Source organism: Pygocentrus nattereri, chromosome 1, assembly GCF_015220715.1.
Source record: "Pygocentrus nattereri isolate fPygNat1 chromosome 1, fPygNat1.pri, whole genome shotgun sequence".
NCBI lineage: Eukaryota > Metazoa > Chordata > Actinopteri > Characiformes > Serrasalmidae > Pygocentrus > Pygocentrus nattereri.
Genome location: NC_051211.1, coordinates 23,616,975 through 23,630,505, shown reverse-complemented (window position 1 = coordinate 23,630,505; position 13,531 = coordinate 23,616,975).

Here is a 13,531-nt window from a genome sequence, read left to right as displayed (position 1 = left end):
TTTTAAATTCTCAGAACAAGTATAGGGCACAACCTAACACAGGGTAAAGTGAAATGTGGATCTGTTTATTGTGGTTAAAGAAGATCAAGTAGAACATGCTTTCAGTCATATTTTTGTATTCCTGTAGCAACCTCATCTGTGAATTTTGATCGCAATCATAAATATATTTTATTGTCAAGATTTACGCTGAAGAGGGTGAGGATTTTTTTCAACAAACTTTTTTTTTTAAATTACTGAATTATTGTGTGTATAAGTCGCAGAATTCTCACCTATTTTATTTGAATCACTCTGTGGTTGGTTATAATACAGCACCATTTCTGATCAGATAACTTTTAGTGAGAGCTAACCAGACTAAGCTACAGTCTCCATATGGTTAGTTTTAACATGGTATTACAAGCCTGCTAACATAAGCAATGAGAGAAATTAATTACCTCTTATATCAATTCAAAGCAGTTAATTTCTCTGATTTATTTATGCACAGATTCAAAAATGAATTGTTATGTGTTTAGGTTGGAAATCTTGCCTGGTCAAACAATCAAACAACGTAGATTTGTAATTAATTAGTCGTGTTTTGCATCAGTTTGCTAGACCTTTTTTCCCTCAACCAGGCTGTCCCACATGGTACAAAACACCCCGCAGATATGGGGTAAGGAGTAGCATTTGCACTCATGCTGCTTTCGGCTGAATTGTTTACGAACCACATGTGCTGTAAACAATGTTTACAATGTTGTGTTCGTTTACAAGATTAAACCAGCATTAAAAAGGCATTTTCCAATAAGTTAGGTTATTTCCTATGACGTCTTCTGTAAGGAGCATTTAATAGGATACCGGATCTTTCTCTCCTTATCCCGTATAACCTTAAGCACACCTCTAAATCAGTTAGCTAATAAGCTGTTAAGCTTTTCAGGATGGACTAGCCTACAGTCTTCCATCATCAACTCAATTCACTCTCAAGTCTTTCAGCCAGCTAAATGCAAAAAGACAGCGTATACCAATACACAGTCTGCCTCCAGTCATGTTGCCCGCTCTGTGCTTTGTGCTCCTGTAATTACAGTTATTGGCATTTTATTTAATTGGCACATGACAGGATTTCCCCTCCCCTTCCCCCCCAGCAGCGAGAGCTTGGTCTGTATATCAGATGTACCTCTTGTTCTGTATGTAGCACACCAAATGCGCATTTAGTCATTTTTAGGTTGTTACAATGTAGAAATGATCCTACTGCATTGGAAGAATTAAACCCCAGTGTCTTTCTATAGGTTGGTGGTTTTTAATGTTCAAATTGAAATGTTTTCCTTCTCTTAGCTATTTGGCCAGTTAGCTTTGTTGCACATATACTTTATGTATTTGTTTATTTGTGATGTCACATTTTAAAGGGTTCAGTGTCCCACTAGTCCCCATTTATGACCTGATCAGGTGACTCACTTTGGTTTTGTAGATAAAATCTACAAGGCCATTTACACTGACTGTTGGCACATGAGCCTGACAGAAATCGATTGGAATGAAGTAATGCCAGACACGAGACGACTGCAAAGTCAGCGGGGGGAACAGGGGGCTACAGAAATGGCTTTCGTCTAGACACGAATAATGAGCAACGAGTGGGCAAAGTCTGGGGGCCAAAGACCATGCATGATTAATCGGCCATGTGGGGTGTGATGACATTGATTTGAGCTCATTAATTAGCAGAGTTTTTGGCTCTGCCAAATCTGTACATCGTAATTTGTTATAGCACATAAAGTGTTCTGTAATAGAGAGAGGAGAAAAAACAATGCCACAATGAAGGGCTGTATGATTGATAATGACAAGTCGTAGTGGTCAATATAACCAATGAAAGGCCCCAATACAGAATTGACCAAATACACAAACACTATAGGGGACAAGGGTTATTAGCTTCCAGTGGAGCTACATTGACTGCTCATTATGTAGGGCAGTATTGGCTTTTTACAGACCTCCATACTCTTCGTCATCTAAGGGGACCAAAACATGACTTTTTTGCGTTCAACCTGGATTGTTTACTGTCATTTCTTCTAGTGCTGTACAATCTCTGTAGACTTACAGCTTGCAATGCACCTGATAGGTTTATGTGGAGGCCACACAATTAACATGAAAACTTAGCCCTGAATGTGTAGTATAGATATGCTCTGCTGATAATGCTCATGCTGTGGGCTGTTCCTGCACATGTTTGACTTAAATTCAAAATGAGACACGCTGACTAGTACCATATGGTAACCTGTAGCCTCTGAACCTCTGAACAAGAAGAGGCCAAACATACAGAATGCAAACATATAGCCCTGGTAATGTGCAAACCATACAATCTGGAGAACTCTGTATTGCTGCTATGGTGGGAAAGTATGAGATATGTTATGAGTTCGGGACATAGACGTCTGTGTGGTCTTCCCTAAGGTACAACTGACTGGACGGAGTAAATTAAGCAGAATTAATGTGCCCTTTTGGAATAAAGGGTGTTTATTGTAGCAGAAGAGGAGAGTGGTGGGGGAAATTGTGTCCAGTTGAGCTCATAATTTACCAAATTTTTCTGTTCCATATAATAAAATAACTGGAAATAAAATCCCATATGTAGTTCATAGCAGCCCAGTGTGTTAGTTCATTTAATACTTGTGAAATTAATTTAGGGTAGTTTTTGGAATATTGCAAACATACCCTCTATCATAGAGGATGATAGTGTTTTGCTCATGCTTATACATTGGTCCTTGAAAGTTTGTGAACACTTCTTTATATTTCTGCATATATTTGACCTAAAGCTTCATCAGATTTTCATAGAAGCCCTAACAGTAGATAATATTAGACTTGTTCATTTATTTATTGAAGAAAATGATCCAATATTTCATATTTGTAAGTGGCAAAAGTATATAAACCTTTGTTTTCAGTATCTGGACCACCTTGTGCAGCAATAACTACAACTAAACATTTCTGGCAACTTCATTAGTCCTGCACATCGGCTTTCTGGAATTTTAGCCTCCATACAAAATAGCTTCAACTCTGATATATTGGTGGGTTTCCTACCATGAGCTGCATGCTTATAGAATTAAGCTTGGGACTTTGTCTTGGCCGTTCCAAATCATTAACCTGATTCTTCTTTAAACATTCTTTGGTAGAACGACTTCTGTGCTGAGGATTGTTGTCTTGCTGCTTGACCCATGTTCTCTTGAGTTTCAGTTCATGGACAGATGTTCTGACATTTTCCTGTAGAATTTGATGGCATAATTCAGAGTTCATTGTTCCATCAATGATGGCAAGCCGTCCTGCCGCAGATGCAGCAGAACAGGCCCAAACCATGATACTACCACCACCACGTTTCACAGGTGGGATAAGGTTCTTATGCAGGAATGCAGTGTTTACTTTTCTCCAAACATAACAAAACAAAAAAAGATTTATTTTGGTTTCATCCATCCGCAAAACATTGTTTCTGGCTTGTCCATGTGATCTTTAGCAAAATGCAGCCAGGCAATAATGTTCTTTTTGGAGAGCAGTGGCTTTCTCCTTGCAACCCTGCCATGCACACTATTGTTGTTCAGTGTTCTCCTGATGGTGGACTCATGAACATTAACATTAGCCACTGTGAGAGAGGCCTTTAGTCGCTTAGAAGTTACCCTCAGGTCCTTTGTGACCTCACAGATTATTACATGGCTTGTTCTTGGTGTTATCTTTGTTGGTTGACCACTCCAGTGGAACAAGAATGGTCTTAAATTTCCTCCATTTGTACACAATCAGTCTGACTGTGTACTGGTGGAGTCCAAACTCTTTAGAGATGGGTTTGTAAAGCATCTTAGTAAGGTGATGAGCCACTGCAGGCCTTCAAAACAGCATTAGTGCACCTTGGCATAGATTCTACAAGTCTATATAATAGTGCTGGAGGGCTGCAACACCCTTCTTCTGAAAGATATCATGGTAGTGGAGAGCAGATTTTGAACACATCAGTCCTTAGACATGACAAGTAGACACAAACCATGTCAGCAAAATGCCCCACCAGACCACCTCACTGTAGGGGTCAAGGATTTAGGCCTTTGTGTATGCCTCACATGCTCTCGTCCACTCAAGAATAAGGTGAAGAATGACTCATGTGACCAGGTCACTGTTTTCCACATCTCTGTGGATCAGTGCCTATGGTTTCGACACCATTGTACTCTCAGATGTGCACTTGTCTCTGTAATAAGGGGTTTATGCCTTGCAACCCTACTGTAACATCTCTTAGTATGTATTTATGGATGGACTGTTCTTGTTGACAGTCTGACCAAATCCTGCATTGATTCATTTCCATTTAGGTTTATGAGAAAGACAACAGTAAAGAGTGTTGGAAACTGTGAAAGAAATTCAGTGACAGTGATGCTCAAGAAATGGTGCCATCACTCTGTAGAACCATTTTGGCATCTTTTAAAAGTGTAACCAGAATTGTGAAGGTTTGGCCTTTTGAATTTAAGTTTAAGTTTTAAGTAAATCTAGCTAAATCTTCCTTGTTGCGACTGGCCTGCACAGTTCTGACTGAATGTTGTAGATTGTATGAAGGTTGAGTTATATTGATCAGGGTGATAAAAGTATTTATCAGAGTATTTATTTGCTCTGATTTAATGTCGATACAAAGAACAAAAAAATGAAAGCCTGTTGTTTCTATTTCTGTTGTAGCTATTGGTAAAAAGTTACTATTTTGTGTTATTTAACAACATGAACCTCAGGGCCTTCTGCATTTTCAGATAAGGTCCAATTATGTCTAGGAGCTAAATACATGCCTGTAATTTTTAGTTCTTTTGGAACTAAATTCAGTGGAATCATACTTGGAGTGTAAATGCAGTACTACTCTTGTTTTATTGTTAAGTTTTGGATGGAAACAAAGGGGTTACATTCTTGAAATCCCAAGGGAAAAATTGGACAATCAAGAGCTCCCCTATTGTTTAGGACTTTAAGGGCTGAAGAGAAATCCCAAAGTAATAGATTTACTGGCATTATTATTAGAAAATGACAGAGGAATCAAACAATCATGTTTGATTTCCAGTAGGTGGGACCCATTTAATGAGGAAAAAAAACATCACTGTAGGCCTAGATACATCACTGACTGTGAATATGAGCAGTAGCCTAATCAGAGGGTTGTTAGAAATGGAAAAGAGCAGTGGCAGCTCTGTACCAGCCCCTCTACTGAAAGAGTCACTGTAAAACTGCTACAAGAGAAAACGTGAATATCTGTCACAAGCTTGAAATAAAACATGGGATGTCTTTTCGAAGCAGAGGTGGGTTTTGACAGTCACGGTTCGGCACAGTTGTATAGACACACACTATATGTCCAAAGGCTTGTAGACCCCTGTTTACCCAACATTTCCTCTGAGATGAAGGGTATTAATTACTCTTTTCTACAGTAACAGCCTCTTTGGAGCTTTACACTAGACCATTACCGTGAGATTTTGATGGCATGCAGCTACAAAAGCAAATTTTACTCCAAAACTAGATGAGGAGGAGAGGCTTAAAGATAAAGGGTTGTTCTGTTTTTTGTGGCGTTAATATTATGCCATTTTGTTTTGGCTTGTGGTTGGACAACAAGAAGAAGGGGATCTGGGGACTGCTTAATGAAGCTGGTTCAACTAGGACAGGCCTTCTGACTTCTGAGTATCAGCTTCACAAAACAAACACAGATGCGGTGAACTTGTTTTACAACAGAGGTTAGCGACTTTCTCTGTTAATTCAAGCGTACATACTCGGGCTGTGATTAATCCTTGCTTGTACACACATGAAAGTGAAAAAGCCAGTTCGTGAAACATGAGGAGGAGCTGCCAGAAACAGAACAAGAGATCATGCTATCTAAATATGTAGAAAATTAAGCATTTATAAAGGTAAAAAAACAACTCTGTCACCACTTGAATTCACATTTTACCTTATTAGAACCCCAAATGAGCATCTAATCAACAGCAGTACACAAGTGGGCCAGTTACACATGTACATCTTTTAGACAGCTGGTGGTAGGCTTAGTTATTAGTTATCATTTAGGTTTTTAGTACAGTGCAAGATTGCCCAAAAAGTCTTGCATAGGGCCCCCAGAAGCCTAGAGCCAGCCCTGGAGATGAGGTCGAAAACACTGTAGCCCTTTAAAGTTCTGTTTGTGCAGAGCAGCTTGTTTGTGCATTTCATGCTGTGGTTTGGATTTTCTCCACCTGACCCCTGAAGATATCTGACCTCAGTGCTCCTTTCTCTCTCCCTCCCTCTGGCACCTGCCAACCTTTGACCACTGTCCCCCCACAGGAGTAGCTGCAAGAAGAAGAGCATGTGTCGACTCCAAAACAGATAGCTTGACTCTCTCTCATTCTCCCTGCCTCTCTCCCGGAGGTCAGCTCTTCTGACCCCTACAACCTTTCCTTATCACTGTCTCCATCTGTCCTCTGTCTCTCCTCCTGCTTTTTCTCCTCTTTATCTATTTCTCTCTACTGTCAATCCATCTCTGTCCCCCGACCCTTCACATCTACGTCCATATCTGTCTGCCCCTCGTCTTTTCTCATTGATCTCTTACAGTTTCTCCTCCCCCACCTTCTACCCCGGCCTGTCTCACTTTGTCCTTCTCTCTCTTTCTCTTTCTGTCTCCCATGCACTCCACCTCGTAGTGGCTATTCAGCCCAGTGATGTATGCACAGCTGGCTTTGACAGAACCTTCCAGAAAACATGTGTTCCTTTATGAACCCCCTGTTGACTCTGTGTCCTGCCTTGCCTTTCTTCGCTTTCCATGCGACGCGGAATTTTTACAGTCGTGGAAGGGCGTCAGGATCCAGGACGGTGTGTTTGAGGAGTGACTGTAATGACTCTAAAGCACACCGAAAGACACAATAAAGTAACATAGAAGATGCCTTTGCTACTGCATGGTAATTGGCGTGCATAAGCGTCTTCTTGGCCAGTTCAGTGCCTCTTTGTGTTGTTAAAGGACACATTTTATGGAGGAGGAGAAACTGTTATGAAAGTCTTTTGGAAAATCATTCTCAATTTTATAAAATAAGAGTTTGATGATGCGTCCCCAGTCCATACAGTACATATATAGAAACTAAGCTGCAAAAACAGCTTTCAATTTTGTTTTTGTGATGTCATAAAAACCAGCAGTCATATGCAAATGCAATTTTGTTGATTTGAGGAAATAACACATCATCTACAGGGAACCAACTTAAATATTCAATTTTCTGCCAGCTTTTGAGCATCATTTGCTGAGTTTAACATGTTAGAAAAAAAGTACACATAAAATGTGCCGTAACCTTTGGACAGGACTAACTAATTTTTTTTCCCAAATTTTCATTAAAATGTGTGTTCTCTGTAGAGGATGTGTTAACTTATTTCAACTTATAGAACAAAAAAAAAACACACAAAAACCTGTTAGTTGATCAGGGGTGCACAAACTTTTGCATACAATATCTCCTACATATATATCCACCTATACAGAGAACAGTTTATCCCTATGCTTTAATGCTGAAGTTATAAGTAGTGTTCAACCTGGACTGTTTTCTTGAATGAGACACAGTATGCGACAGCCAATCAGAACACAGCTCACTGACAGGTCATTCTTAAAGGCACAGAAACTAAAACCGCCTGTTTAATTCTAAGGGACAGGCTTGAAAATGGTCAGGTGAAAATGAAATGTCATATCACAATATAACTAATATCACATTTTCCCTTCTGATACACTTCACTGATCCTCAGGTTCTTCTGATACAGAGTAATGATATCAGTCCTACCTACCAACTCCACCTACACCTAACTACTTGACTATAAATTCTTATATGTATAGCACTGAACTTTATCTTCAAATGATTCATTGATTTGATGTATTACTTATTGTGCCGCCATGTGAAATACCAGCATTACAGATTCTGCAGTTAGCGCTTGTGTTACAAGTGGACCACTGGAAAAAAATACATTTAAAAATATGGGCCCTTTTAATAAAGCAATAAGCCATGAGTGGCTCATGTAATAGTGATTATTTTCACAGTTGCGAAGCACAACATGAAGTAACAAGGCGACAAAAAACAATATTATAAAATATGCTCAAGTGTTAATAAAGCAATAAACAATTCATCTGCCTAGCACTGTAGTTTATTCCCAGCAGGCTATAGGAATGCCAGGCAACATAACACTCAGAGATTGCCTTAACAGCTCAATGCTTCTTAATAGTTTGATGTAGAATTAAACTGATATCTGAGGTCATATGTGTTTATTTTGAGCATTTAACAACAATTTTAAGATGATCTGTCAACTACATTTAATAATCTCTCTTTTACATGCTAGATTTACATGTATACATTCAAGCTAATTATACTGTGTTGTATTGTATTCCTTACCACATACACAGTCTTAGCCATTAGAATAGAAATTGTCAATCTGATGTTGGGTCAGCAAAGGGCAACTCTGACCAACACCTGCTGTTTCACCTCCTGGGAATGGTCACCTGCTTGCTGAGAGTTATAGGCTGATGGAGGACACCTGTCTGAAGGTCATCTGTTATCTCTGTTTAGCTATAAAACTGTTGGAGTATTACTCCTACTGCTCAGTGCTCACACCATACGTCCCACTACAGACATAAATCTGCTTAGAAGGTGTGGAGTATCTTATGAGTTGAATACATTAAATTATCCAACCCTTTGAGATTTTGCAAGGGCCCGACTGCTGCTTTAGGAACCATTACCAGTTTATATTTCCCACGAGTGAATCTTTGCTTAAACTAACAGTCACAGTCACATTTTCTAGATGGAATGTTTCTTAAGGGAAATCAAAAGTTATATTTGATTTCTAAAGACGTTTTTGTGAGAAGATATGAAAATGTCTTGATGTAGTGTCTGCAGCTGGTATGTGTGATGTCTCCACTCTGGTCTCCAAGTCCAGTGTGTTTGCCCTCAGAGGGAGGGTCAAGCCAGACGTTCATATAACACATAGCTGACCTGCTTCTCTGCTCATAGGACTGATTATTGGACCATAAAGAACATGAATGCATGGCATGTTACACTGCAGAATCTCCATATTGAGATACATAGGTCCATTGTTTCCATTTGAATAGCAGTATCTCTCAAGCTTTACAGTGTTGTTTAATATACACAATACTTTAATACCTTTTTAATACCTTTAAAACCTTATTGCTTTATTGATCAAACCATTTTGGATCTTCTTAAAGAGAACATCACTCAAGATATATTCCACTGAAGTCTACAGGCTTGTATTTTTCTCCCCTTCTGGCCATCACACCTATATGAGCTTATTGGACACTTGATTCCAAAATGACAGTGTTAATATAGAGTTGACCCCACTTTGCAGCTGTAACAGCAACCAAAAGTTCCGTCCACAAGATTTTGGAGTTTGTCTGTTTGAATTTGTGCCCATGTTGTCAAAAGAGCATTTGTGAGGGCAGGAACTGATGTCATACGAGATGGCGTGGCTTGGCAATTGATGTTCAGATGTTCAGTAGGGTTGAGGTCAGGGCTCTATGCAGGCCACTGTAGTTCCTCCACACCAATCTCACCAAACTAAGCTTAATGGGCCTCGTAGTGGTGCTGTAACAGAACAGTTCCTTCCCCAAAGTGTTGCTACAAAGTTGGAAGCAATGTAGTTGTCAGTAACGGTCTAAAATGGTTTGTATGTCGTAGCATTAACATTAGCCTTCAGTGAAAATAAGACTAAACCAAACCTCCTTCACTAAACTTTACTGTTTACTGCATTCCAGTGGGTAGCGTTCTCCTGGCATCAGCCACACCCACATTCATTCATCAGACTGCCAGATAGTTGTGTGTGATTCCTAACTCCAGAGAAAATGTTTCCACTTCAGTGGCAGTGTGCTTTACACCACTCCAGCCAACTTTTGCGTTTTACATAGTGATCTTAGGCTTGTCTGCAGCCGCTTGGCCTTGGAAACCCGTTTCATGAAGCTCCTGATGACAGTTACTGAGCTGATGTTGCTTCCAGAGGCAGTTTGGAACGCTATAGTGAGTGACGCAGGTGAGGATAGACAGTTATATGCGCTGTCTGCTTCAGCACTCAGTGAGCTGTTGTTGCTCCTATGCTTGCATTTCACAATAATAGCACTTCCCGCTGACCAGTTTTCACAGGTCAACTCACAAGGTCGTTTTACAAACCCGACTTGTGACATCAAGATGGCACAGATGGCATCTTATGACAGTCACTTAATACTTCAATATGACCAATTCTACTGCCAATGTTTACCTGTGTATTGATTTTATAGGCCTGTTAGCAAAGAGTGTGGCTGAAAAGAGGGGTGACCACATACTTTTGGCCATATAGAATAAAATAAATCTAGCACGGTGTGTATTTAGGCTACATTATATTTGCTCAACTTCTGTCTAAAGTCTGAAATCAGAAGTGCTCTGGTTCAGTGATTTCTGCATGTTTAATTCACCTCCAAAATGCTGGCACAGCCTATGCTGGATTTTTTTTTTAATTAATTGCAAGTATCAGATAAGATCAAAGGGCTGAAGTAGCACATCAATTCAAAATGTAGAACAAATGTGTTGCATTGCAGTATGTCTGCCATTCAGTGCATCTTTTTTATATGGCTGAACGGAATAGCAGTCTGTGCTGAGACCCTATAAAGCTTCGATTTATCTGTGGATTAAACAGCAGACAGACAGACGGGACGGGCTTTTGGGGGGCTGAGGGTTGAAACAGTTAAACATGGATTCTGCTACTGTCCAGTGACCGATAAAGTGAGTGTCCATATGGTACAGTCTTACTGTCAGTGTCGATTTGTTCCTTGGGGGAGGGGGAGGTGGTCGTTAGCCGAAGCCCCCACCCCCAGCAGCTTCCCCAATCCTCTTACCCCAACATTTAAACTGATTGAGTTCCCCTCACCCGCGGCTATCTTCTGCAATTGGGTTTAAGGCAGGGGCAGAACAGGTCAGGTCTCATATGACTAACGACAGTGGCACTGCGGTCAGTGAAATAAAGCACTTCAATAACAATCAGAATGACCATAAGTATACAGAAAAAGCAATGCAAGCAAAGAATGATCATAATACCTAGTAAACAAGCGCTGAATAGGTGAATAAGTAAATAGGTGTCCAAGGTTTCATTTGCAGATGCTTCAGCATTCTGTTGTATCCGAGTTAAACCATTTGCTATTGTGCCTTTTTCTAGTAAGAGTTACATAAACAGTTGCAGTTAAACACAAAATTCAAAGCGTTAATTAAAAAAAGTGTTAATACATTTAAATGAAGTGTTGACGTCGGTGATAAATGTTGTCACCTAACTGTATCCTAAAGTCAGCATGAAACAGACATGATTACCCTTTTTCCTTCTGTACCCTTATCAGCGGTAGGAAGGGTCTCAGAGCTAGCTGAGCATTCTTCCTCGATGATAAGTGGGGTAACGGGAGCAGCAGGTTAACATGATAATATTTCATACTGTTTTCCTCGTCTGCTGTTACGTGAAGATATAGACCTCTGCAGCCTGTAATCTGTGATTGGCATCGTGTACATGTTAGGAGCTGGTTTTCTCTTTGAGAAAATGAGTGGAGTTTTCTGGAGGAAAATCGCCAGTATTGGGTCCTGTGGTTAACATAAACATCAGTACAGTTTGCCATGTGGAGCTTTTTCCCCTCTGAAAGTCAAGGTCATCAAAGGGGCCAGAATATGAATATTGCTATATGCAAACTACTACCATAGCACTGGCAACTTCATCACAATAACCCCCATAAACCAGCAGACCTTTGACAAATGTGGAAGTTACGCTGCTTTGTAATGGTAGGTTCATTTTCATGCAATGAAAGCACACGAGTTTCAGTTGTAGCATATATGTAGCATTATTAGTATTTCAACTGCTCAACGGCCGTGTTATTCAGATAATCCAGCAACACTCGGGAGAATGTGTACACGGGACAAAACGACCAGGTTTGAAACATTTTTGTTAGATTTGATTTCAAATTATCTTCATTTTTCCTCATAGAAGAAGCATGTGTGCACCCTTAGTTCCTAACATTGCTCATAATGGCAACTACAGAGGTCCATAGCAAAATCTCAGAAGGTGAGTAGAGGAACATGAACCCATAATCAAGCATTAATAGTGGGATAAAATAATCAATAATAAAGTCAAAGAACCTGCCCAGAGACAAAGTGAGTAGACTGTCAGCAGATTGAGTAAATCCAGCATATATCAGCAGAGGAACTGAGGACTGTCCTGCTCTGTTCTCCTCTTTTTGGGATTCTTCTTTGTCTGAAATAAAACCCTAAAGATTCTCAGAATCTCTAAGCAGTCCAGTTGTCACCAACAAAACAATGAAATGAAATCTAAAAAGCAAATAGTGACTAAATGTGAGTGGCTAAAATGTAACTAACTAATATACTTGAGTAGAAGTAGTTTACTCAAGTACACATATTTGAGTAAATGCAGCTAATCACACACCTCTGGGCAAAAGTCCTTCCAATTTGATGGAAGATTACAGGAAAACAATTTTGTCTTTTAAGCAATATATGATGAATTGTGCTTAAAAGACCAAGGATGCAAAGTAACAATGTACATAAGGTCAGCTGTGATTTCAGGTCGCCTTTTAAACGGTACACAAGTACGGTCTGTTCCAAAGAACAGTGCGTGAGGAAAAGTAGCCACTTTGGAAACAGAACTGATAAGCTGGAAATTGTTATAACATGTTGCTGCTGCAGCCATCAAAGGCTGACAGCAGTGAGAAAAGCTGCCCTGAATCACATCTGAAAGCTAGGAGAGGAATATTTATCACACAATAACAGGTGGTATAATATCAGCCCCTTCTGTACGGAGTAGTCTGACAAAAGCTTGACACAGATGGTAGTGAACAGTGCAGACCCTACAACAGCTGGCATGGCCTTAAGCCTATAACAGAGTGGCTCACCCACGGCCATTCACCAAATCGAGTCTATAGCAGACGTTATGTGGCCCAGGAAAAGGGCTGGTCTTATTAAATGATGATCGCAGGAGGTTAAGCAGAGGCAAATCTTCTGAGGTATTTAAAAATTCTGCCCCCTGACTGTGCGTAAGGCTTCCTGGTAGGATTACAGGCTGGCGGTACATGTGGTGTTGTGGCTACATACCTTCAGTCTGCCTAAACCCAATCTGTTGCAGATTTTTATTATTTTATTTATTTTTTTGGGGGGGGGGGGTGAGGGGGCCAAGGGAGAGGGTTGACAATGAAGACAAAGTGGAGAAGTTAGAAGATGAGAGCCAGAGAAGAAAAGTAAAAAAAACAAGCGCAAGATGGAAAATGGTGGATTGCCGACAGAGGAGAATCCATCAGAGGAAAGATGAATATAGGATGAAAGACAAAACTACAGTCAGCTGAGAAGCCTGAAAGAGCAGGATATGGAAAGTTAGAGATGAAAGAGACGGAGAGATTTCCACCGTTTTTTTGGGGTTTTTTTTGGGGTTTTTTTGAGAAACATCACGATCCTCTTTATATTCGTCACATTTTCTGATCTGTGATTTCAGGGAGGGCCCAGAGAAGAGCTAGACTCGGCTCTTCTGACATATTTCTCTCAGTTCCTGCCAGCGCTATAAATTTAGTGATCTGAGACTTTCAAAGACGTTT